Below are 26,067 nucleotides of genomic sequence, written 5' to 3'. Positions count from 1 at the left end.
AAAAAATTGTGAGATCTGCACACTGGTAAAAAACTGATAGTTCAGATGAAGAAGAGGTTTATAAGAAATTAATATATATATTACATTAAAATATTGTGAGATCTGCACACTGGTAAAAAACTGATAGTTCAGATGAAGAAGAGGTTTATAAGAAATTTATATATATATTACATTAAAAACAATAACAACGTTTCGGGATTATCACCCCATCTTCAGATATCGGATTAAAACATCTTTTTTTTTTGTATTTATCTAATGTAATTTACATCTGTACAAAATAATAAATACAATAAGTAAATATGTGGAATGTTTCATTTACACTTGAAAATATTAGGAAGGAACTACCCATTGCTAGTACTTCATACATTAATTTAAATTTGAAGATCCTGTGGCCATCTATTTTTCAGACACTTCGGAGGATTATCAGGGATTGTTAAGGATGAGAGATTATGAACTAAAATAATGGGTTAGGATGGCTAAGGAGTTTGGAATGAAAAGACACATATCTGATTTGGGCCAAATCTTCAACGAATGAGATGTTAAAGTCTTTGTGGACGAGTTTATTTGTAACGTAATAAGGAGTATCAAGGATTTTACGTAGGATTTTGGATCGTAAGGATTGGATGCGGGAGGAATTTGATGGTTTGGTAGAGCCCCAGAGCACAAAAAACATATTTTAATAAAATTACCTTTTGTGTTCCTTATTACTCTTACAATGCAAACAACAACTTATTGTTGTATTGTTGTCAATAATATAAATATTAATTTTAATTATATTATTTCAATTTCTTGAGACAAGGTAATTATTTATTAAATAAATATTAATAATTAAAATTACCAAGATATTATAAATAAGGTAATCTGAAATACCTCCAAGAAACATTTTTTTTATCTTTTATTCTGTTGAAATAATTGCCTAATTTATTTCAAGGTTTCAGGAAGGTATTTCAGATCTCCTTATTTATAATATATGTTTAATTATTATTATTTATATTATTGACAACAATATGTTATTGTTAGTGTTGTAAGATTTATAAGGATAACACAAGTGTAATTTTAAATATATTTAAATCAGATTCCTGATGATCGGGTGACACCCCCGAAACATTTTTAGTGTTTTTAATAAAATAATTAAAACGTGGAAGAGTACCTGTTATTCACAAGTTCTTATTATAAAAAATTATATTTTCTACTCTTCTCATATGTACCTGTATTACTGGGTCTCCTTAAGGTAAAATAGTAATAATAGAAGCTGTACAGAATTGGTTAAAGGTCCAGAAAAAAATGTTGGTTAGTGCGGGATACCATTGTGACCTCAACGCATAAACTGGGCAACCAAAGGAAAATGGTCCGAAACGAATCGAATTATGGAAAAGTGACTTTGACATGTGCACCAAGCATGGATAATAATGACCCTCACCCTTCTCGATGAGTTGCAAACAGCAAACAATTTTTTTTTCAGTACGGCAGTACGGTCATTAAGAATAATTGATGTTTCGAAATCTGTCCCCCATCTGTTGACATCTCAATCTGTAAGAAAAAAAATTTTTTTTCTTCCATCTTGTCGAATCTTGGGATCCAACACACATATTTCGCGGCTCTGGGTAATTTAAGGCAGGGCGTTTATGTAGACTTCTGAATCGCTGAGATTATACCGAGTAAATCACTAAGCCGTGAAATTGGCGGACATTTTAGGGGGGAAAACGCCTGTTTTGATTTTTTAGCTCATTGTCAGTCTTTTGGAAAGTCTAAAAGATCATGGATTCTTCCTTTTTTTTCAGTTTTGCTCATACATGAAAAGCCGCTTTCATGGAAAATCAGAGCAAACATGTTTCGTCAATAGTTTTCACCACTAGTAGAGTAAGCAGGTAGAAAAAAAAATTGTCAAATGATCTATTTAATGAAAATATAACAAAAAAGATATATCATATTATATTATTATTATTATTACTATATATATCATATTATATATTATATATGTGATGAATTCATAGAATTCAATTACCTAATACTTTTTTTAAAAAATCACAAAAAATCTTTATTCATATGCACATTGTTTATAACTTTATCAACAATTTGTAAAAGTTCTACTTCATGATAGTGTTTAATATCTTAACAGCTTTAGAAAAGGTATCTCAGCTACTGCCTTAATCCTAACCGATACCTAGTAAAAATAATATTTGAATAGTTTTATATTATATATTTAAAAATTAAATCTATATGAAAATATTAGTATACACTACGATAGTCAAACCAATTTGGATATAGGGAATTGAGCTCTGGGGCTCTATCAAACCATCAAATTCCTCCCGCATCCAATCCTTACAATCCAAAATCCTTGATGCTCCTTATTACGTTACAAATAAACTAATCCACAAAGACCTTAACATCCCATTCGTTGCAGATTTGGCCCAAAAAAGATATGCGTCATTTCATTCCAAACTCCTTACCCATCCTAACCCATTAATTCTTAATCTTCCATCCTTAACAATCCCTGATAATCCTCCGAGGCGTCTGAAAAGAAGATGGCCATGGGACCTTCTAATTTAAATTAATGCTTGAAGTACCACCAATAGGTGGTTCCTTCCCAAGATTTTCAAGTATAAATGAAACATACAACATATTTACTTATTGTATTTATTACTTGTACAGTTGTAAATCACATTAAATAAATAAAAAAAATAAATAAATCTATATGATGTCTATAATTATTTAAAATTTCCTAAATAATTTTATTTATGTTTTCATTTAAAAATTAAAAAAAAATCACTTGAATCCGACTAGTAGAAAGGCAGATATGATCCAAATTAATAATAATTGGATAGCTAAAAAGATTCCTTTGTTTATACTTTATGTATATGCTTGTCAGCGTGATAAATTATTAATTTGTATAAAAGTAAAACTCTACTAAATCAGTCATAAATGGACTGTTTCTAAGGAGTCAAGAGAAAAAAATATGTATACATAAGTTGTGTATATCACTGTTCTCTATCGTTTATGGTTTTTAAAAGAAATAAAAGTCATGTAAGGCCAAATTTTTTGTACAAATTTAATTTTTCTATATTTTTGAAAAATTCCTCTTTAAGGGTGTCTTGAGGTGTTAAAAACTAATATCAACTTTGTTTCACTCTAAAAAAATGATTTTCTGCATTATCATCTAATAAGTACATATTTAATGGATATAAACTGAATCAAATAAAATAAAAGTAATATTTGAAAGGAATATGGTCCGGGTGCGGTAAAAAAAAACAACTCAAATAGTAGAAATAAACTATTTTAATGAGCCAACGTTTCGCCCCACGTTGCAGGGCTTCTTCAGGGCTATTTTGACGGCAGTCAAAACAAAAATCTGGGGCTGCTATATATAAATAGTATATTTCTACTATTTGAGTTTTTTTTTTTACCGCTCCCGGACCATATTCCTTTCATCTTTACACACGGTCAATCAATAATCTCGCAAAAGTAATATTTCTTTAATAATATTATTTCAAAATTTTTTGAGACAAGGTAATTATTTATTGAATAAAACCACAAATTGTATCCAATACTGTCTCAACACTTTATTTCTTATTAGTCCAACGTTTCGGCTATTCCAGCCATCTTCAAGGACATCTTTAATACAAATCTTCTCCTCACATTAATTTATAATTTTTATTGCAGGCTATTCTGCCCATATATATATATACTGAGACTTTGAGTGTGATTTCTCTTTTTCGCTAGACCCATCGTAACTTATATATATATATATATATATATATATATATGTAAATCCTATATGGCCATGTTCATGGATATATATATGCATACAAAAATTAATACATTTAAATAAAAGTAATAAATAGAAAATTGTAAAAAGTGATACATATAAAAATAAAAACACGTAAGGTAAATTTTTTAAAAAATATATAAAAATTGTCTTGAACATATTTATGTCTATAAAGAATAAGATTGGTTAATAATGAGTAAGTAGACCAAAAAATAAACCGACTATACGTCACTAGAAACATATGTACGTTCAGTCTGAATTATGATTTACCAACACTAATTGACAATTTAATGTCAAAATGGCACGGGGAACTCTTTGCGCCGTTTATAACAGTTATAACTATTAGCAGCTTTACGCTTTGCAATCTGAGAGCAGTTAGACTCAATTAAAAAGATGAGGCTGTTTTGCGCAATCTTCAATGCTTTGCAGGATTCCTCTCTACTTTCGAAATGCCGCTCTTCGTATCTGGAATCATCGTAAATTATTCGACATCCAAAAAAGTATATATACTAATCCAAAATTATCATTAGTAAACCCATTCAATCAGTAATATGCGTATTTCACAGAAATTCTTCCTAAATTCTGAGTTAAGAATCATTTCGAAAAAAATTCAAATTAGGTGAAACATTCTGGTATATGAAATCTACTTTATAATTCCGAACGGTTATCACTTTTGTGTTCAGAATTTTTTTAAAGGTTTAAGTGATGGATGGTTCATTCCGTTCCTTAATTCATTAAAAAAAATCATTCCAACTCGTTCCATACTGGCAATGATGCTTGCCTCAATCATTTCTTTCAATAATGGGAAATAACTTTTATATCAATATTTAAGGTTTAATTTTTTTCTCAGGGGACATATTCTTTTCATGCAAGACTGAAAAGAAAGGAATCTGCTTGTCGATTCCGACTATAATAACCCTTAATCAGAAAAATGGTCTAAACTTCCAACTAATTACAAAAGACTCATATACATGACTTTAAAGGCCTATCTGGAAATATGTAGTTTGACTTTGGGGCTCTACCTAACCATAGAATTCCTCTCGTATCTCTCACAATCCAAAATCCTTCGTAAAATCCTCAATGCTCCTTACTTTTTCAAAAATCAAGTCATCCATCTGGACTCTAATCCATCTCTATGTTGCCAGAATCAGATACCAATCCTACCATGATAAACTTCCTAACCACATAAACCTTTTTGTTTCTAACATGGCTTCTCTTTCGATGCCTGATAATTCTCATAGGCATCTTAAAATACGATAGTCTGGAGATCTTCTGGTCCAGAAATGTTATTGGAGATCTGTCAATGCGTAGATTCTCTACATGTCTGCATCATGCCGTTGTATTACTAACATTTTTTTTTTTAAATTTATTTATTGACATGTTCAACTCTGCATAATAATACATCTAGTCAATTTGATCCTAATGGTAAGCTACAGGCATGTAGAAATCTACCCATTGGTATATTTTATTGGTAGCACTCTAAAATTATTTTTACATTAGGTCTCGAGGCCTTCATTTTTACATTAGGTTGAGGCGCCTTGGAGAATTGTCAGGAATGGAAGAGGAAGCAAGGTTAGAAACTACTGGGTTTGAGTGGTTATGGAGTTTATAATGGAAGGATTGATCTGGTTCGGGCTAGATCGGTTACATATGGATTATTTTGTTTGTGACAAAGTAAGGAGCATTAAGGATTTTACGAAGGATTGGATACGAGAGGAATTCGAAGGTTTAGTGGAGCCTCAAAGCTCAACTCTAGCCTTTGTCTAGATAGGCCTTATAATTTTCATGTAGATCAGTCTTTTGTAATGGATTGGATGTTTAGACGGTTTGTCCAGTAAGTGCTGTGATAATCGGAATTTACGTGCAGTTCCTGTATTTTCAGCCTTGTGTGAGGATTCCAATTTGGCTGATTGTACAGATGTCGTCTAAGGTAGCAGATCTGTTGGACTGGGGTAAGAGCAGCATTATTAAAGAATACTATAGGGCAGTCGGTAGGTTTACGACGAAGGGTAAAGGTGTTTTGATGGGATTTATTTTATTTCTCTAACTTCGACATCATTCTTTGGGGATTTCGATATGGGATTTGAGAGTTTGGGATGTATAAGTTACATAAAATTTATTTGTTTTATATTTTCTAATAGAGTTGTGAATATCAATAAATAAATTTTAAGAAAAACATTTTTCTAATTTATGATATTCTGTTAAATGATGCATAGAAAAATATAATAAAATTGCGTTTTTTTGAATAGCAGGCACCTATAAATATTATTGCATGTGCACTGACAGAAACCCGTTTAGTGACATAGCGGTATAGTGCATAACCTTCAAAAGATACGGAGATCTAGAGCAACGAGAGTGAACTCTCGTTTTATTAATAGAACCCGGATCTACGTGAAGTCGAAATGTCTAGGAGGGCAATTGTAAAACTAGGTTACTGTTCCTGACAGCTCACTCCAAAATTTTGTCCTTGAGTTCATCTTTTTGCTTGTTATGTTTCACATTAGACTATCTCGAAACACCTGAAAACTCCACACTAGCACTATGTCCGATCCGCCGTTTAGTGGATAACTTTCTGTTGCAGAATTCATTTTATATCTGTTATTGGAACGGAAAATCTGTTGAAGTGATATTTCAAAACTGTGCTTGTTTCTCTAAATACTGGCTAATTATGTCTAATGACTCGGATCTAGAGTGACTTTGTGAAATCGTCAACAGCTTTTACGTTAATTGCTGTTGTTTTCATGTAGCGAACATCATCCATATGAACAAATCAAAGATAAGTTTTTTTATGAAGTCAGTTAGAATGTAAGGTAGCGTTAGTGAAGAACATAACTTTATTCCAATTCCAGGCCAACTGGGGATTGTAAAGAGAAAAATGCTTCATTTAACCAGTAATGTTGCCTAAATATATTGCACTGTTACAATAAAATACCGAACAGTCTTATTAGATGTAATGTAAATACTAACATGTAATTAACAAAGAAAAAACATTTTTTATCTTATGTATTCCCCTTAATACTTATAGAGAAATGCTTTATTCGGCAATCCTAAATTGATCGGGTTTCTTCAACAAACAGCATACTTATTAATCCATGATTGGATATATAAACATTAATACATGTTAATCAATGATACAATTTGTTTTCTAACTTTTCTTTATTTAAACAATTATTAACTATAAACAAAATAAAATATATTTCAGATATTATTTTTTTAAACTATTTTTATATATTTTTCCCACCTTCTTCTTCTCAAAAAAATTGCATATTCCTTATTTATTTTCCCCCCTTTTTTTTTCTCATCCCTATCTAAGCATTTCTCTCTATTTAATTCTCTCATACCTCCCTTCTCTATTCATCCTTAACACATGTTCAATCCGTTACACAAATTAAACCAAAATTATCAATAACTTGAAATATAGAAAAAATAAATAGTTACAACAGTAGAAAAATTAAACAAAAAAAAACAAATAAATAAGTTTAAAAAAACTAATAAATTACAAATTTATTTTATAATAAACATTTTTTATATCTAGGTAAAATTACATTATTATTTTGTAAATAGTCGTAGTATTTCATTTAATTACATTTTATTTTTATCTGTATTATTTTCGTTAGAAGTTCGTCTTAACTTTAAAAAAATAAGAGATGTATTTATGCTTGTATTGTAATATTTAAAGGCAGGAATAACAGTGATTTGGGAGTATTTGCCTCGCAACGATAAACATTCTACGGATTAAAATCAGCTGGTCAAGCGCCATTGTGTTGTCTAATTTTGTTACCAGACCCTGTCTCAATGAATTATATCATATCTGAGAAGTTTATTTTATTTTTGAATAATAGTGTTAACGTCACATTTAATATTAATTTGTTAATATACGTAGTTTTCATTTGATTACATTTTTAGTTTGTAAGAAGTTGGTTTTTGTTTTAAAAGAAGAAGATTTATTTATATTTTTGTTTTAATTTTCATATTCTGAAATAACGGTCTGTAAGGATTATTTTGCCTAACAACCATACAACAATATAGGGCTTAATACAGTTGCCTTCCCGCTATTTATAGTTGGCCAGATATCATAGTACAAGAGCCCTAGAGGAGAAAAAAGGCAGTTATCTCACCTCAATTTGTTATTACTTTAATGAAAACTATGTATAATAACTAGTCTAAATTGATGAGTCTGCCAAGTACAGGTAGGGGCAATAAAAAATTGCAGCTGTTTCATAGCAATAAAAAAAAAAAAACTTTTCATTCGGACCTCTATATCATAAAAAGTAGGTACAACACAAGAAAACCTAAGAGTAAATTTGCTAAAATATGAGCCCTAATAGAGTTATTTACGTTAAATAGTTTTCGAGATATAGCTTTTTAAAAAGCAATATTTAATAAAAATGTTGTATGGGACGTACTGATAGATCATTAGTTAGTGAATTTATTTTGAAAAATTTATATCTCAATAGCCATTTGACGTACAGATGTCTATTAGCACTCAAATTAAAGCTAGTTAAATTTACTAAAAAATAAGAGTTTACATGAAATTTGCTAAAATAAATTGATTTATACTTGTTCAGACAAATTTTCATTTACCAAATTTATATTCATATGTGAATATCATAAAAACTACTACCCCTACGAAGATAAGTGTCATAAACTACTTTATAGTAAGTTAAATTTCCTTTAATTTGAGTGTTGACAGTCATATGTACGTCTTATAGATCTAGAAATATATTTTTACAGAAATCCAACATTTTATACGAACAACTAGAAATTAACATTTTATGAGTTTATTTTGTCAAATATCATAAAAACTACTACTCCTACAAAGATAAACATAATTAACTATTTTGTAGTAAACTAACTTTAACTAGCTTTAATTTGAGCGCTGGCAGACATCTGTATGTCCAATGGTTTCTGAAATGAAGTTTTTCAAAAATCAAAATTACTGTCCGAACAACTATAAATCAATTTATTTTAGCAAATATCATGAAAACTACTATTCTTACGAAGGTAAAGGTCATTAACTTCGTTATAGTTCATTAAACTAGCTTTAATTTGAGTGCTAGTAGACATCTGTACGTCACATAGTTCCTGAGATATATATTTCTCAAAATAAATTAACTAACTACTAATCTTTCAGTAGATTTTTAAGAAATTTTGCTTTTTAAAAAGCTATATCTCAAGAACTATTGGACGTAAATAGCTCTTTTAGGGCTAATATTTCAGAAAATTTACTCTTCTTTAAATAATGTTCTCTTAGATTCTCTATTGGTGTTAGTAGTTTTAAGATATTGAGCTCCGAATGAAAAATCAATGTTTTTTTAAAGTTTTGAAACAGTCGTTATTTTTTAATCCCCCTACCTATACTCGGCAGACTCATCAATTTTTACTAGTAATTATACATAGTTTTTATTGAAGTAATCAAAAATTGGGGTGAGATAACTGCCTTATTTTCTTCCCGGCTCTTGTAATATTACTTGAATTATTAACACGCCACACCCAGTCCGACAATAAAACTGTCTTGATAGTCAATGCTGTCATGATTGTAGTAATGTCAATACTTTTGCCGCAATAACTGAATGTGCACAATAGTTCTCTGTCAAGGCGTGTACATGTGATCGTTAAATTAGCAGTTACTTCACTGACTTTAATTATACTAGTAAAGATTACGCCAAACCCAATGCCACATTACTGCAGCTAAGGTAATTAATAAATAAATAATTAATAAAGGTCATTAACTTCTTTACAGTTCATTAAACTAGCTTTAATTTGAGTGCTAATAGACATGTGTACGTCTCATAGTTCCTGAGATATCGATTTCTCAAAATAAATTAAACTACTAATCTTTCAGATGATTTCTAAGAAATTTTGCTTTTTAAAAAGCTATATCTCGAGAACTATTGGACGTAAATACCTCTTTTAGGGCTAATGTTTCAGCAAATTCACTTTTATTTAAACAATGTTCTCTTAGATTTTCTAGTGTTGTTGGTAGTTTTAAGATATAGAGCTCCGAATGAAAAATTAATGTTTTTTAAGGTTTTGAATCAGCCGCCACTTTTTATTCGCCCTACCTATACTTGACAGACTCATCAGTTTTGACTAGTAATCATACATAAGTTTCATTAAAGTAATCAAAAATTGGGGTGAGATAACTGCCTTTTTTTCTTCCCGGCTCTTGTACTATCATCACCAGACCCTCTTTACGTAAATTGTTATTAGAGCGCCGTATAGAACTGGGCCCCCCAACGTTTGAACAATTAGACTTGAAAACATTTTTTCTGACCTTTCGGAGCGGACAATTTTCTCTTCAGGACACATCCGAGTCGTTCAGCAATATTTTATTTTACATTATTAATTTTGTTTATTATTTCGTTTCAATTTATTTTAATTTTGTTCTTTATTTTATTTTGATTTTATTTTTTGCTTCCAATTGTTAACTTAGAAAAATAAATGTTTATAATCTGAGCCAGCTTGTTTTATTCTTTTTTAAAGCTATCCTTCAGAAAGATATCGTCAATTTGAGGTGACTTTAACAAATGCTGTTTATACACTGCGTTTATGCATAGCATTGTGGTGATTAATTTGAACAAGGTTTGAATACTGAATGCATTTGTGAGATGGTATGGACGTGGGCCCACAAACTTTGGACCAATTTTAATTTTGAAAGATCTTCTGACCTACCGGAGTCGTCATATAGTATTTTATTTCATAAATTTATTAATTTTGTAATTTTTTCAATTCTATTCATTTCAGTTTATTCATCTCAGTTTATCTTGAGAAACACTTTTATTTTAATTTATGTTCTTTATTTTATCTCTAACTCGTTTATTTTATTTTTACGTTAATGTTTTCTATACCCAAACCCACTAGTTTCTAACCTTGCTTCTAGAGGAACCTGAAAAGAAGATGGCCTCGTGACCTTATATTGCAAAATGTTTTTAGAATTCTACTACTGGGTAGTTTCTCTACATGCTGTATCATTATGTCATTATGTCATGTACTTGTTGTATTTTTTATACAGTTGTAAATATCAATAAATAAATAAATAAAAAATGTTTTCTATTGTTGGTTAGACCAAATAAATGTTTCTATTCCGAGCCAGTCTGTTACTTTTTTGTTCTCTAAAGCTTCTCTTCAAAATAGACTTCGTTAATTTGAGGTTGCTTTAACAACACATATTCGTATCAAATTCGAATCATAAACCTCAGAAACAACCTACCACAAAGAAAGACGCAGCCAACGAAAAACGGCATTGAACAAAAAAAAAAAAAACATATGCTGAGATTATACGTTTACACCTGTACACGCCCTTTTTGATTGCCCTAACCAAACTGCTATCAACTATTGCTTTTCAAAACGTTTATTTAAAACGCCTACCATTTCCTTATATATTAGGCCGGTTTTATTGGATTAAGAAACTATGCAGCTTTCAGTCAAAGGCATATGTTTAGATAAGTGAAAGTTAATTCTAATTTTTTTTTTTTAAAACTAACTTAAGTTTAAGAAAACGTGAAATTTGATCAGACAAATAAGCATAATTATAAATTCTTGTTTCCCTTTGTATGAATTTTTTTTAAAAATTTATTTATTAAGATTTACAACTACAGGCATGTAGAGAAACTACCCATTGGTAGCACTGTAATAACATTTCAACTTAAGAAGGTCTGGAGGCCATCTTCTATTCAGGCGCCTTTGAGGATAGTTAAGAAAAGTGGAAGAGGAAGCAAGGTTAGAAACTAGTGGGTTCGGGAATGGAAAGACAGATGTCTGGTTCGGGCTAGATCGCTTAAATATAGAACATTAAGATTTATATGGATGATTTTATTTGTGACAAAGAGAGGTGCATTAAGGATTTAAAAGATATTTACCTACCTGTAATCCTTTACGCTAATACAATGTTTCCCAACAGGTGGTCTGCGGACCACTGGATGTACCTGGATTATCACCAATATGACTCCTCGCTAAATGGCATCGGAAAATTATTTATTCAAAAATCATAATAAATTAATTTAAAAATATTTGTCATGGAATGAGGATCGCTAAACAGAGACACAGTCAATATTTGCATTTCTCAGGTAAACAGTGACAGACTAATGGCTTCGGTGAATTTTCATCGTAAAAGGTTATAGTTGCTAAACCGTAAGCATAAGTTGTTTTTCAACATATATTAGGACCATAGGTGTAGTGAAATGCAGAATTAAATTAATTGATCAGATAATTGGGGTTAAATTGTAAAATTTCAACTTCTTTGAGCGTACGTTGTTTTCACTTGTGATAAAGTAAGGGACATTGAGCATTTTACGAAGGATTTTGGATTGTAATGATTGGATAGGAATTCAAATAATATAAATTAGCCTAATTTTTTCAGTACCCATAATCGTGTTTTTTTTTTATTAAGATGAACACATATCGGTCGGTACCAAAATAACATCAAATGAAATATTTATTTGTTATACTTTTAATTATTCAGGCGTTGTGTTGGTAGAAACCTCTATACGATTTTAAAATTAAAACTGTATCTAAACTGAAATATTGCTAATTCAAAAATGAGAACTAATGATAATAATATACCTTTATTTTTTTTTCTTTATTTTTATTCCGACCGTAAATCACATTGTAACACGAATTCATATCAAACAGTTTGTCGAAGGCCTAAATCGTCAAAAACCATAAAATATTTTTAGCGGTTTTTTGTGATTTGCGGAAAATCGAAAAAATGTAAAAAACAAAATCGTTTCACAATTCAATTTCCCATAAGAATATGTCATCATAATCGAGGCATTTATAATTGAGGCATTATCATCATAACATTCATTTTAGTTACCAAAATGGATTTCATTTTTCTAGGTAAAATGATCAAGACTATTTCCACACACACATTCCTAACTTTTAATAACTTAACCTTTAAAACCTTAAATTACGAAGGGCATACTAAATTACCGTTACAATAACTATCGTAAAATTTATTTATAGTCACAATGTTCGAAAATTTACATCGAAACATTTTTTTTTTCTCCCCCAAAGAAACTCTGAATTCAAATTGCTACTTCCATAGTCGACCAACCAGTTCTCTTATGCATTACTATAATAATGTCTATGGTGAGATAAAAATCCTGCGTCTTGGAAGTGACATAAACCTGGTTCTTGATGATTCAGAATAGAACTTCCTATTGCTCAGACCTATCCTACTTCAAGCAGTCCTCTTGTAGGAATGTGGTCACTCTAGTAATTCCAGATACTATATCAACTTGTTCAGTATAATTAGCTGTGAGAATAATTATGACTTATGATTTTGAATTTTTAATCAATCTTGAACTTGGCAAAATTATTTATATAAAAAATAATGGCACAATGATCTAAATAGAATCCAAAGGAGTTATGTATGTATATCACTTCCCCCTCACATTCACTCACACACACAAAACCAAGAATAGAAAAAAGTTATGCTTGACTGCATTCTTACAAACACTAAAGAAGAGAACTCGAACGATACTGAACAAGAAACGACTATGCACCCTTTTCTTGTACCTTCACCAAGCTGCATTATTTGAGTCTTCAAAGTAGTTGTATTAAAGACTTATATTTTTTTCAATACAGGTTTCTTCCAATTATAAAATTGTACCTCTAATATAAAAACAAAACAAACATAATATCTGTAAATTATTTAAAGTAAGTTCATTTTCAAAATATTCAATATATATATGATATAGATAGACATCACATATAAAATTTCAATTAACCCAATATAGTACTGATTTTCAAATTAATGAATTTAAATCGGTTGTTTTTCGTTTCAGTTAATAACATAGCCTCCCAACGTATCATACTATTGCCGGACTCCCACAGGGTTCCTGTGTAAATCCCATACTATACTCTTCATAAATGATTATCCAAAATTTAAAAATGTTGATATATTCTTTTTTGCCGATGACACCCCTCTTCATACCATGCTGACACAATTTTTAATAGGCTAAAACATGTTTCTAAAAAAAAAAATCTAAATACTTTAAAAAATGAGGATATTGATTTTAAATATTGATAAAACAGAAGCCACCATTTTCACTAAACGACGGCCCTTCCATCGATGATAGATTTAAATAACTTAAGACAGGAAAGTATTATTTAGCCATCACATAAATTCGAAATTGGAAAACGCAAGGAAAGTTTAATATAAAATGTACCAATACTTAAATAAAAAATAAAAATCCAGTTGAAATAGATTGATACTATATAAAGACTCGTCTTAAATTATGCCTGCCCCGTATGGAGCTTTACTAGTTCAACTAATATAAACAAAATACAAGAATTTTGTAGAAAAAAAAATGCCTGAGTATTGTTAATAATTATCCATATTACACTAGAATATCTAAAATGCACGCTGAATTAAATTTAGACACCGTACAGGATTACATATATAAACTGACATATAATTTTTTCTAGTCTTGCCGCAACTCATTACTGGAATAGGAGATGACACTAAAACTATGCATAAACTCAAAAGAACTAAACATAGATTAATGTAAATATTAATCAATGATATGTATTTCTCTTGACAGACTCTAGACAGAATATCTGCTGGATAAAGGGCTGAAATTGAGGTCGAAACGTCGGCTCAAATAGATATGTTTTTGTTTATTTGTGTATGTTATGCTGATTGCACCCTTGAACATCTTCTCATATTAATTTACGAGCAAATATAAACACCTCTTATATGTATTTCATGTTACTCAATGATATGTATTTTATTCTATTCAACGTTGAGTATTTTATTTCAATTAAATAATGTTTTGTTTTACCCAATATAAAATAGACCAATCATGTAATGTTTAATAAGAATTTCAGCTTGTATAATTGGCATTTTTATTAATTATATAAAATTCATTTATTTTAATATTCCTTAGGAACGTAAGAGTTCTAAATATTAAATAGTACTGATAGTAAAATTGATGTTTCTGTATGCGGATTAAGATATTTTTAACGATACATTAAACAACAATTAATAGATTCGAATACATTAAAGGAACTATAGATAAGTTTTAATGACCATGGTGGAGTAAGAGCTCATAAACGCTTTATGAAATAATAAAAGAAATAAAGAAATGAAAAGGAAGGTGTGATTTCATCTTCTTTTCAGACGACTAGGATTATTAGGTAATGAAGGAGAAGCTAGGTTAGAAACACGTAGGTTTGGGTGTTTGGGAAGTTTATCATGGACGGATTAATATCTGCTTCTGGCCAAATCGGCAACATATGGAACATCAGGACCTCAATGTCCCATATGTTGCCGATTCAAGTCAAACTATCCTATTTTTCACAATTTCATTGACTTTTAAACTTTTTATTTTTAGATCAACTATCATATAAACAATACGATGTTGTAAATTCATTTATGAAATAATAATATTTGAACTCTCATAAAAGTCTTACACGACGAGAAACTGCTCGTACATTTACATGACGAATTATCTGAACATTCAATTTACTTCGGTAAGCAATCACTTTCTATCGCATCCAATCCCTACAATCTAAAATCCTCCGAAGATTAGGTTTCTTATTATATAACCAATAAAGTTATCCATAAAGACCTCGATATTACTTTATTGCAGATTTTATACGAAATAGATATTTCTACCTTAATTATAAACTTCTTGATCAAAAAGTACTAGTTTGTAACCTTTCATCCCAATCTACTCCAGATTACCTTCTGAGGAGACTGAAATGAAGATGGCACTGGAAGTGCTGCAGATTTGTAGCTCCTTCATCAGCTTTAATCATATTGTACATTCCAACTTCATATTTCCTAATTTTATTTTTGTATCCTATGGTAAAATTAGACTAATAGAAAAAATTTAGAAACAAATATGTGACCTATTTATCTCAAGGTTTACAAGGAATGAGTGAGATAAAAATATAAAATAACTGCTGCGTATCAAGGAGGCATTAGCAGAATCTTATCAGCTATATCTAGGCCAGATTGCAGGTTTAATGACGCGAAGGGAACATTTGAGAAAGGTGGGGGACTTTCCCTCAACCTGATTATACTTAGTGCTAATGCCCATAGCTGCCAATCCATTTTGTCTAGCCTGTTCAGTTACGTAAACTTAACATAGATCTTCGTAATATCTACCCTTAAACGCTATACCCACTTGTATGAACACGTGATGCTTCAGGCGTACATGGCCTTTTCTTATATAGATAGAATTGGATGGTAAATAAAAATTACGTTTTAGTGATTCATGTAAATGATGAATGAATTTTTTCAGTTTCAATCTCTTAGTTGAGTTGTAAAAATTATTCATCACCATTTCGTGAAAAGTACTTGACATTCATAGTAAATACATACATCAAAGTATATTTGAAGCTCAATCGAGTTGTAATCCTCACATACACCCATCATACTTCCAGAAAACGATTACAACTATTACAACACTCACTAGACAAACGGTTTAAACTTCCAATTCAATATAAGACTAATCTACATGAGAATAAGGCCTATCTGGACATACGCAGTTCAAGTTCCTCTCGTATCCATCCTTACAATCCAAAATCCTTCAAAAGTCCACAAGTTCACACCATCCTCCTTACTTTGTCACAAATAAAATCATCCGTAAATACCTTAGTGTTCTAAATGTAGCCGATCTAGCCCGACCATATATCAATTCTTCCATTCTAAACTTCCTAAACCCAATCCCACTAGTTTCTAACCTTGCTTCTTCAACGTTTCTTTACTCAAAGGCGCCTGGATAGAAGATGACCTCGAGATCTTCTGATGTAAAAATGTTATTAGAGTGCTACCAATGGGTAGTTTCTCCATATGTCTGTATCATGCCATCATGTGATCTAACTTTACATTTACTAGACGTATTTTTATGTAAATTTAAATTATAAAAAAACATATTTTAAGTTAGATATACTTAAAATCGTCTTCATTTTATATTTTTCTGTAATTCCAACCACCAAAGTTGGCAAAACAGGAAATTTTTTCTTTTATTCACACAAAAACTAACAATATCTGTAATGGGTTAGGTGCGAAGCCCTATGGAAAAGAAATAAATTGGAATATTTAACTTTTTTTTGCCTCAATTAGTAATGTCAACATGAGTTTTTTTCTAATGAATATGATTTATAGTTTTAAAACCGAAAAAACATTGCCCAAACAGTAATAAAGAAGATATCATCCCCCCTTTTTGAGTGATAAGATGTATCAGATAAGAGAGAACTCACTGAGAAGGTTTTCAGGGCAAGGCGCTCTAATACCGTCATTTTTCAAATGATTTACGCATTTCCCCCATTCCATCCTGTATTATATGATTGTTCTTCATAATATTAATTTTTTTTTTTGCAGGGATATTTGCAAAAGACGTTACTGAAGTGAAACAAACCTTTCAGAGGGAGAGAAGAAATAGTAGAAGTTGTATTCTATCCAAGCAGGTATGTCGAAAATAATTAATTTATAGTATTTTAGTGACAATTTTATAGTTTAGAACTGTAAAAGCTTACACGCTTTTAAATGCAATACACTATTTTATCTATGTTACCTACTGCCTTTGAAATTCCGCAGGCTCCTGGTTACTTCCTTAATATTCCTCCACTTTGACTATTGTAGTGCAGTTAACGAGGGTGTCTCTGGGGATTCGAAGCAAAATTAAAACAGTTGATGTTTGTTGATTTATAAGTTTTATCTTCGGTGTTCCCAGGGACGCCACTGTCACCCGCTTTTATGAAGAGTTGAAGTGACTTTACCCCTCCTTATGTCGTAAATATTTTCTTACATCCTTCCTATATCAAGTTATCCAATCCCGCCGTCCATCTTACATTTCTGATCTCCTTCAATCTTATTCCTCTGTACACACCCGTTCACGGTCCCCTGACTTATAAATAACTATCCATCGAATCGCAGCCTTCGGGCAGATCTTTCCTTAACCGTTCATCTTCCCTATGGAATTCTATTCCTCCCTTCATTCGTTGCTCCAATACCCTTCCAACCTTCAAATCCTGCATCTTTAATCAAATACTACCCACCCTATTTCCGCAGAAATACAATTAAAAGCTTTAAACAAAATTGTAAATTCATAGAAAGATAGATGCAATATTATTATGTGTTTTCAATATCTATATAGAACTTGCAGATATCTATGTATGCTCATACAATAATTTTTTTCCTTTTCTTTTATTGGTTTTAGTTATATGCATTAAGATTTATGATTCGTTCGAGGATTTATTATTTTTATAATTATGAGAGATAGTTGACCGTGGATGACTTATACCAGGAGAAGATGGTTGGGGGTGCGGTCAAAATAAAACACAAATAAGTTGATGTAACTTATTTAATCGTGCCAACGTTTCGGCTTGAGTTTCTAGCCTTCATCAGGGCCAAGAACAGAACAAGATAACAACTAATGAATGTAGAAAATAAAAAATAAAATACATAAAGAGAAACTATTTTAAGTTTAATATATAATTAATAATAATATAATTAATACATAAAGAGTTACATCAACTTATTTGTGATTTATTATTTTATTTATTATTAATTTTGTTTTCTTTCTTATTTATTTATTATTATTTTTCTACCTTTGATGTTTTTTTTTCTTTTATACTTGTAAGTATTTATATAAACAACAATTGTTTCTTCTGTCTATAATTTTTAGTTCATCTGTTTTTTTATTTTTAATATGTATTTTTATTTAATTTTTAGTTTATCCTCATTCATTTATATTATTAGAAATTAGTTATGATTAATGAGATGATATCTGTTTTTTTTTTTTGTTTTTTTTTAGCTCTTTTCTTGTTTATTTCACTTACTCTGTTAATTACTGTTGTTTATTTATGTATTTTATTATATTTTACTGTGTTCTATAAGTTCATTTTTTTTTTTATTTTGTATCATAGTTCAAGGCACTTATGACTCTTGTCGTATGCCTGAAATATTATTCTAAAGGGGCTAGTCCCAGAATAATTAAAAGTCATTATGAATACTATCTTATACATGTAAAATATTTAGTATAGGAATATTTCAATCCTGATAACAATAGGCATTTATAGATACTGAATATATTCTCAAAAATTAGATACTATAAAACTAAGGTAACATTAGAAGCGCTTTGTACAACAGAAACCCCGAAGTTGAGTAACCGAAAGAGTAATGCAGAGAAGATAGAGAAATTGTATACTTTTATGTTGCTAAAAGAAATTTGATTTCGTAGTTAATGACAACATTTATAGGAAAGTTTCAAAACTTTTTGATACTGAAGAACTAATTATAATTCTGATATCTTCTAAAGCAAATAAACTAAGCGTTAATAGCTCGAATAGATTCAACATGAATTTTATGAAACAGTAATAAAACATAAAATAGGCAGCGTGGATAGTTGTCAATGCGGTCAACATATCATATGTTCGGATTAGGGATGTGAAATTCCTTGATGAAACTTCTCATAACTGGAATTAATTTTTTTATAATTTAAAAAATTCATACAATATCAGATTATTGAATCACATTCGTATAAATATACATAGATAACTAAATCTTTCAGATAACTATGTTTTTTACACCAATTTTAAAATTAATTACAATTACGGTTTTATTGTTTTTAGTTAATTGTTATTCATATTATATATTTCATTGTTTTTGTTAATGTCCAACGCTAACATTAGACGTAGTATTGGTGCTGATAACTGGCTAAAGTGAATGAAAGAGATTGATGATGAAACGAAGTTTAAAGGTATATTGGATATTAATTGTCAAATGGTTTAATGTAAATTTTAAATTGATAATAATATTTAAATAAATGAGTTTCTTAATTTATATATTCTTTTATATATATATAAAAAAAATAATTGGTCACTAATACTTTTTATAAAGGATTTTGATTTTTTGGATACATTTTTTCCCGCACCTAAATATTTTACAAGAAATCACGTACTTAAATAAAGGGATGAAAACTTGAGAAAAACAATGAACTTCAAAAATAACTCTGGTTGAATCTGATCTTGAAAAAATCACCTCATTACACAACCGTAGTCCAACAAACAGTACTTTCTTACGAAGTACCGAACCCCAGACCCTTCATGGGTTGTAGTGGTAAAGATAAATAAGCCAAAGGAGAGGTATAGCGCAGTAATTAAGGTGTTACGTGGTAAATAATTATTTGTTTTGTTCAATTAGTCGTGAGACAACCCTGTGGGTTCGGGAACCTTCCCAGGGTACACCTCGTTTATAAAATGAAGGAATTGGGCTGTATCTTGGAAAAATCACTACCTTGTACAACCATTGTTCCAGAAACATTACTTCGTTACAAATTATGAGCCCTCGATCAAATATCTGATTTGAACTGTCTAATACGATTTACTGAAAGTTTCTATGATTTGAAATGGGTAAATTTTATTAGAAATGAAAGAACCGTAACAAGCCGTAAAAGTTGCCTGGTAGGTATTCAATGAGGAGCAGTGAAGATAATGTATACATCACTCACCACTCTATACGAACATATTTACATATGATTTACATATATCTTTGAATTAGAGATGAATAAATCAATCGATTTTGTTCCAGGTTTCCAAATCGCAAGATACTTAAATCTCTTTCTGACGCTAATTCCGTGTTACGTCCAATTGCAATAGGAATAAATTGTGTGTATATGTTTGTCGTAAGTACAAATGTCACAAGTTAGATACTAAATGTCCAGAAATTTTGTAATATAAATACATTTTAAAACAAGTTTCAAAAATTTTATATTACCGATTTTAAACGATAATTGATTTATTCTAATATTGTTCAATATGATTGGAAAAATTGGAACAAAAAACAAGACAGTTATTTTAATGAAATGAAAGCCTGTTGGTAACAACCTCAATTTTGGTTTTTATAATAATAATACTCCCTAACCATTCAAACCCACTAGTTTCTAACCTTGGAGGATTGTTAGGAATGGAAGAGTAAGCCATTCCTAACAATCCTCCGAAGCGCCTGAAAAGAAGATGTCTGATAGAAGAGTGCTATCAATGGGTATTTTCTCTACAAGTCTGTATCACTCCATAATAACATACATCCTATTTACTATTGTATTATTACAGTTGTAAATTCCAATAAAGATAAAAAAAAATAATAATAATAATATTCTTTATTTATTCTAGGATTGATCCCTTAGTCATGTCATTAGGCTTTAGAACCCTAGAGTAAAATACAAAATAAAAATGAAATTATAAAACGTCATAAAATAAAAAGAAAACATAATGAATTTAAAAAGATAAAAATTAACAGCAATAATTAACAGAATATGCAAAATAATATAAAACTACTAACTTCTGATGATAAATAAAAAGAGAAAAAAATAATAAAAGATCAAAAACAATTAAACTAAATATAATAAATGAAAAAGTACAATTTCTGCTAATGCACATATTTAAAAGTATAAACGAAAATTTAAAACATCAGATACAGAAAATATATAAACCAACGGTATATTTTTTTATTATTATCAAAAAGGTAATAATAAAAAAAAAATCGTCTAAGTAATCATAATCTTAAAGAATAATCCAATAAATGATATAAAAGGAAAACGAAAGGAGTAGTGTTGATTATATGAGTCTATATATAGACTCCATATAGTCCATTTATAGACTTTTCGTAAATATTAAAATATAATTAAAATAATAATTATGTTAATAAGGTGTAGATAGTTTACCGTAGATTAATACTTGTAGAAGATGGTCAGGGAGTGCGGTCAGCAAAAAGAACATATATAAACAAAAGATTATTTATTTATGCCGACGTTTCGACCTGAGTTTCAAGTTTTCAGAAGGTTAACAGGGAATCCTGGAGTTTTAGCCAGGATTTGAAACGTCGGCATAAATGTATAATTTTTTGTTTCTTTATGTTCTTTTTTTCTGACCGCACCCCCTGAATAATTACATAATTATACATTTAGTAAATTGGATGTATGTCAGTATGGAGTGATAAAGACTGACCGCACCCCCGACGCTCTCCAATAATTATGTTAAATATTATCTCTCTTTCCATCTATTCACATCTTATTTAAATCGTATAATTGTTATTCTGATTTTACTGCAGATTGTTTTTCTTCATTTTATATTTATTCTCTTTAGCTTGTTTTTTAATATTTATTATTCAACGAGTTCTGTAATTATTACATTATTTATATAGATGTACGGATGCTAATAAAAATAGTGGATCGCAGTTTCATTTCACGCCAGGAAAAATAGGTTTAAAAAAAAAAGTAGAAATTCACTTGAATGAACTAGTAAACGACATTCCATTCATCTTTCTTTCTTAACAAGTGCGGCGTAGTATGAAAGGTTTATTCGTTGTCTCGTAAATAGCTGTAGTAAAATCTCTTATTGAGAACTTCTTTATGACGTATTATTGGGTATGAAATGTCCATTTTTATTATTGTAAAAACTCAAAGTGAGATTAGTGGACTTTTATTGTTTACTACCTTTATGTTTACAGATTATATTGATCCGCTATTAATCCTATGTTTTTTTTTATATTTACTATTATTCTATTTGATTGCACATGCAAACAAGTCTCGCAAGTGGGTCCTTTTTGCCAGCCCCAAGACAGAGCAATCGAATGACTTTTAGATAACTTTTATTCCTCCATATCGAACCTTTTTGAATTTTTAATAAAATTTGAAAGGGACCCCCAATCTATAGAGGAAACCTCATTTTCTAGGATTCTATCAGAGCCTAGAAGCCTATATCTTAATGACGCATACCGGTCAAAATCTGCTTTGTAGGGCAGCTTTCGGGGTCTGACCACGCAAGTGACAGGTTTCATCGCGAACTACTCCACAAATCGTAAGATGTCTTTAAGTATGCAGTGACCTGTAAGAACTTCTATTAGCAATCGAAGTTCATTTCTGTTTAGGCCTAGCAGCCACTTATTTTTAGAAGTAGAGGGCTTAGTTGTTAGTATCTTGACCTGTCTTAGCCTTTACATTCCCTCCACTCCTTTTCCTATCTATCTTCCATGTCCACTCAAGTACTTCTTTTCGCTGATGTAGTTAAAAGCCTTGCTGCACAACTGAATACAAATGTATCGACAGTAAAAAAGATAGATCTATGGACACCTCATGAAGTTAGTGAATGGTAGCAGCTGGAGCGATGTGAGGCATGCGCTTCATTGCTTACTAGGGAGGAAACCGAGCCTTTTCTCGTAAGGATAATTACGTGTGATACAAAGTGGATTGTATACGATATATCGGCGATACGGCCGTTCGTAGCTCAGACAGTTAGGCCTTGGTCTATAGGTTCGAATCCGACCGAGGGCATTGACTTTTTCATCAAGAGGCGGTCCCACAAAATGAAGAACTTGACCCCCCACCATGTTTATAATATGTTGGTCACCTCTAGATAACCAGTAAAACGTCACCTTTGCTGTGGATTGCCATAAAAAAAATCAATAACCAAATTTTAATTTTAAAAAAATGATTGGTTCCTGTGTGTTCCTGTGGAATAATTAATTTTCCCCTTTTACCTAGAATTGAAACCTTCACATCCACGTCTTACTGCAGTGATATTAAAATAATGCATCAAAAACGTTACAAAAAAACAATCTGCATTGATTAATCGGAAAGTATACTCTTATACGACAGACTGTGAAGAAAATAAACGAGCTGTGTTGTGAAGTACTTCCATCTTCTTTGATAGAATTCTCCAATATATTCCAATCTGTTCACAAATTTAGAAAAGCTTACTCACACCAGCGAAAAGAAGATAGTTCTGTTATCGGATTCTAGGGCAGCACTGCTGGCAATAGCGTCTGGACATCCCCCGGCTAATGCAAAAATTCTCGCATGCCGGAAAACTATAGAAATTAAAAGAGAAATACTTAAAATATTGGTAATGGTATGGATTCGAGCCCATTGCGGTATACATGGGAATGAGGAGGCGGATCGATTTGCACGGTTAGGGGCTAGCCAACCACAGCCGCTTCTTCCTATCACCATGGACATAGTGAAAGAAATGGCCAAAGTGCTATCACTGAAAAAGCAGAGGAAAGGAGTAGAGAAGAATGTGGGGGCAAGAACTGGGTGGCATTGCTAGATCCTAAGTGGCGCCCTCCATTGACTATACCAAGAGCGGTGGCAGTGGCATGCTTCAGGTTGGCTACTGGACATGACTATTTGCGGCACCACCTGAAGAGAATAGGAGTGGCTGAGTCTTTAGAGTGTGTTCTGTTTGGAGTTTGTGAGATGACCGGCAATCACATATTTACATGTGCGGCAACGGCGGGCTTAATTACAGTCAGGAGTTACGTGAACAAAACTAAAGTATACTGGACTGACGAAACAAAATGACAGAAATGCCTCCTCTGGCATAGGAAAAAAAAAAGACAATTTTTTTTAAATGATTCTCAGGTAAAAACCCATTTTCTGAATTCATCATTCACAAAATCCTGAACGTTTCAGTTCTAGGATTAAAAAGTTGATAACTCGTTGGGGAAATGAGGGTAAATGTATTGAATATAATTTTTTTTATTTCATAAAGTTGTTTTACTAATAACGTTTGCTATGAAAATAACGGACATAAAATTCCCTGAATTTTCTTTTTTTTTTTTTTTTTATGTACCGGCACTCGAGAGGGAAAAAATCTAGACCGTGAACACTTGAGAATAAAAAGCCTGAAAAAAAATTAAATGGGTCCTTTTATGATTATTTTTCTCCTACCACGTGGATTAAAATATTTTTAAAAAATTAAGAATTTCTAAAGGTCTGATAGCATTCTGATAAATTCTGTACTTCACTTTCCAAATGTACGTCTAAACTTTAAAATGTTCTTTTTACAGCCATGTAAACTTGGAATATCGGCGGCAATTAATTACACAAATAAATACAACAGTGCAATGACGGGAATGCTCTCCTTGTCCTATTTCAGATGCTGGAGATGCCTTAATGATATGCGTACGACCCTCTAAAGAAACACACTAACGAGCCAGATTCTTTGGTCATGCCCGAATGTGGAAATTCCAAGTGACTTCACCACTTGAACAACTTTCAGGTGAAAGTGATAACGACGATGTTCGACTCCGCTGAACAAACGAAATAAAAAAAAAAATGAAAAGGAAAAGAAAAGACAACTGATTTCCTAGTCCGCCACTTTTTTACTGTTATTGGGTATGGAAAACCGAAGCTGTCGGACGAAGGAAAATTTGACCTGAGTGGCTGGAAATGGGAAAGTATAGGCCTTACTTTGTGTTGGCTCTTCGTATTGCATATCTTTCAATATTAAATTATATGCTTCAAAAACAATGCTTTGTTAACAAGTCAATAATTTAAAATAACAATATGGAATTTTATGTTAAAAAAAAAAAACGAAACAATAATATCAAACTCGTAAAAAACTGAGGTATGACATTGATCCCTCACATGTTAACCAACTGAGCTCTTTTCAGTGTAGCCCATCGTAGTTGCTACGAGCTCTTTAATTAGAGCCTTTTAATAAACGAAGTATTTTTTTAGAGAGGAGATTCGCTGCCAATTTTGCATATCTTTAAATATTTTTTTTTTAAATGTGTTCATTTATAAAAAAAAAAAAAAGAATAAAAGAAATGGATCTATTTAAATAATTAAAAACACACTGTCAAAGGAAAAGAAATATTTTTATTTAAATATGTTCATTTATAAAAAAAATAAATTAAAAAAATGGACCTGTTTAAATAATCAAAAACACGTAGACAAAGGAAAAGTAATATTTTTATTCAAGTGTGTTCATTCATAAAAAAAAAAAAAAAAAAAAAAAAAAATACAAAAAATGGACCTGTTTAAACAATTAAAACACATAGACATAGGGAAAGTATCCGTCTGTCAAAGCCTGAGTGCAATTTTAATTTAAACATATAAATAACAAAAAATAAATTATATGCTTCAAAAACAATGCTTTTAACAAGTCAATAATTTAAAACAACAATATGGTATTTATGTTAAAAGAATAATATCAAACTTGTAAAAAACTGTGGAAAAGCAATGATCTCTCATGTGTTAACCAACTGAGCTCTTTCCATTGTAGCCCGTCGTATATAGTTGCTATGAGCTCTCCAGCTAAGCCTTTGAATAAACTGAGTAATTGTTCTGGACAGCAGGCCGGCTCCCCAAAATATTTTATTTTAATTTCACTACACTTGCGACATACATCTTTCCTTGTTCCTCCTATTTTATAAAAATAGAATAAAATTAAAATATAAAATATAAATAATAAACGGTTTAAATAAAATAACAATATATACACAAAAAGATCTATCGTATATTCACAGATAAGTATTAAACAATCAAAATCTTAAAAAA

At 30.6% G+C, this 26,067-nt stretch overlaps 1 protein-coding gene across 2 annotated transcripts in view; it reads left to right on the top strand.

The window, feature by feature from the left end:
• The window catches only part of Gld (Glucose dehydrogenase), a 313,323-nt gene that overhangs the window by 76,760 nt on the left and 210,496 nt on the right, over positions 1-26,067 (top strand). For both annotated transcript variants that reach the window (XM_067052258.1, XM_067052270.1), the window contains exon 2: positions 17,106-17,191. The gene's annotated coding sequence lies outside the window, so the exon portion shown is untranslated. The remainder of the gene's footprint in view (positions 1-17,105; positions 17,192-26,067) is intronic.

This window comes from Halyomorpha halys, unplaced genomic scaffold (genome assembly GCF_000696795.3).
Source record: "Halyomorpha halys isolate HHAL.00 unplaced genomic scaffold, Hhal_1.1 Scaffold315.1, whole genome shotgun sequence".
Lineage (NCBI taxonomy): Eukaryota > Metazoa > Arthropoda > Insecta > Hemiptera > Pentatomidae > Halyomorpha > Halyomorpha halys.
The sequence above is the reverse complement of the archived record's forward strand: the minus strand, read 5'-3'. Positions and strand labels throughout refer to the sequence as shown.